The sequence below is a fragment of the Theropithecus gelada genome, unplaced genomic scaffold (genome assembly GCF_003255815.1).
Source record: "Theropithecus gelada isolate Dixy unplaced genomic scaffold, Tgel_1.0 HiC_scaffold_5188, whole genome shotgun sequence".
NCBI classification, from domain to species: Eukaryota; Metazoa; Chordata; class Mammalia; order Primates; family Cercopithecidae; genus Theropithecus; species Theropithecus gelada.
Genome location: NW_020261799.1, coordinates 620 through 3,257, shown reverse-complemented (window position 1 = coordinate 3,257; position 2,638 = coordinate 620). Strand labels below are relative to the sequence as shown.

Sequence of the window (2,638 nt, the reverse complement as noted above, 5' to 3'; positions counted from 1 at the left end):
CCCGGCTGGAGTGCAGTGGTGTGATCTCAGCTCACTGCAACCTCCGCCTCCTGGGTTCAAGCCATTCTCCTGCCTCAGCCTCCCGAGTAGCTGGGACTACAGGCGCGTGCCATCACGCCCAGCTAATTTTTGTATTTTTAGTAGAGACGGGGTTTCACCATATTGGCCAGGATGGCCTCAATCTCTTGACCTCGTGATCCGCCTGCCTCGGCCTCCCAAAGTGCTGGGATTACAGGCGTGAGTCACTGCGCCCAGCCTTTTTTTTTTTTTTTTTTTTTTTGAGATGGAGTTTCACTCTTGTTGCCTAGGCTGGAGTGCAATGATGCGATCTTGGCTCACAGCAACCTCTGCCTCCCAGGTTCAAGCTATTCTCCTGCTTCAGCCTCCCAAGTGGCTGGGATTATAGGCATGTGCCATCACGCCCAGCTAATTTTGTATTTTTAGTAGAGATGAGGTTTCTCCATGTTGGTCAGGCTGGTCTGGAACTCCCGACCTCAGGTGATCTGTCCACCTCAGCCTCCCACAGTGCTGGGATTAAAGGCTTGAGCCACCACGCCTGGCCACTGTTGCACATTTTTAAAAGACTGGTCCAGCTGTGTTTCCTCTCATTTTAAATCCTTCTCTTCATTTAAAGTATTGGCAGGAGCATCATTACATAGATTGTCTAGAATGTCTTTGTTTAATCCATTTGACTCCTCCTTTTGATCTTCATCAGTATTAACCTGTTCAATTGTCTGTACCCTGGGTGTATTCATTAACATTATCATTTCCTAGGGACTATTACTCAGCAGCTTTGCCTGCCTTCTTTCTGAGGTCGGTTGTTTATTTCTCTCAATCCTTTGTTGTTGCTCTTCTGTTAGGCTTCTACTTGACTCAGAAGCAAACATCTCACTTTCAGATGAGTTTGTCAGAAAGGGATCTAATACAGCAGCAGTTACACAATGTCCATTATTTTCCCCAACTTCATCATTATTGCTAACAACATATTCATGTAAAATAGGGAGATCAAGTCAAATTCATTTTAAACAGGTCTGAATTTCCTTTTTATTTCTCAGGTATTCAACTCTGTCAATAAAATCCTCAAACTGCAGTTTAGGGAATTGCCTATGTGCCCAGTGTTCCATGTGTCTGATTAGCATATTTAAGTCTTCAGCCTCATGACTTTTACCTTTGAATTTTGCCGTATCAAATACATGCCTTAAGGCTGGAAGCCCTCTCTCTGAAATTAATCTGTGAGCATCCAGCTTGGATATATTTATTTTAACTGTTCTCTTTGAAGGCACAGGAACAAGTGCTCCACTTCCTGATTCTTTATCAGGTTCAGCTCCTTCACCATCTTGTCTCTCTGGAGAGACTGGAGGTAGGAAAGGAGGAAAACTTTCATCTTCTACATGCTCATAATCTAGAAGGTCAATCATGCCATTCTCCTATGGTTCTAGCATCTTTTCCTCTGGCTTTCCTCCCTTTCTGGACGCTCCTTCTGGATTTTCTTTCCAGGTTCATCTAGCCTCACGCAGACAGCAGAGGCCACAGCGCAGAGCTCGGTGTGCAAAGTAAGCGTGCTTCTCCTATTTTTCCCATCTTTACGTTCATGTGTATCCAGTGTTTACCTTCCACTTATAAGTGAGAACATGTAGTTGTTTTTTTTTTTTTTCTGTTCCTGTATTAATCTGCTTAGGATAATGGCCTCCAGCTGCATCCATGTTGCTGCAAAGGACATGATTGTGTTCTTTTTTATGACTGTGTAGTATTTCATGGTGTATATCTGACACATTTTCTTTATCCAATCTGCTGTTGTTGGGCATCTAGGCTGATTCCATGTGTTTGCTATCGTGACTAGTGCTGCAATGTGTCTTTTTGGTAGAATGATTTCTTTTCCTTTGGGTATATACCCAGTATGTGGGCACATTTTTAAAGAATTACTTAATTTTTGAATATGTGATATGCATGTGCTTCAGAAGCAAAGGTGAAAAGGAGTGCAGTGGGCCAGGCACAGTGGCTCACACCTGTAATCCCAGCACTTTGGGAGGCCAAGGTGGGCGGATCACCTGAAGTCAGGAGTTTGAGACCAGCCTGCCCAACTTGGTGAAACCTTGTCTCTACTAAAAATGCAAAAATTAGCCAGGGGTGGTGGTGGGCGTCTGTAATCTCTGCTACTTGGGAGGCCGAGGCAGGAGAATCACTTGAACGGAGGCGGAGGTTGCAGTGAGCCAAGATTGCGCCACTGCACTCCAGCCTGGGCAACAGAGCGAGACTCCATCTCAAAAACAAACAAACAAATAAACAAACAGGGCAGTGGAACACTTCCTACCATCACAGTCCATCTATCCAGTGTCCACCCCACCGTTAGTCGTTATTAGTCATTTATTATGTAATCTTCGAGTGTTGTCATTCTTTCACTCTCTCTGTATATGCGTGTGTGTCAGATATAGACTTTTCTAACTTATTAATAGAACTTTTAAAACATAAACAAAAATAAAGAATACTTCTGAAAGGGCTGGAACGTCTGGGTCCCATGAACTGCCAAAATAGGCACACTGGAAAAACTGGAAATAGAATCCAACGTGAGTAGGGGGAACATATAAATAAAGGAAAAACAAAGTTCATATAAAAGTAAGAGGGGGGCGGAGCAAGATGG

The 2,638-nt window shown here is 43.7% G+C and overlaps 1 pseudogene; it reads right to left on the bottom strand.

The window, feature by feature from the left end:
• Nucleotides 1-572: 572 nt before the first annotated feature.
• Nucleotides 573-1,442, bottom strand: LOC112617853 (annotated as a pseudogene).
• Nucleotides 1,443-2,638: the final 1,196 nt, after the last annotated feature.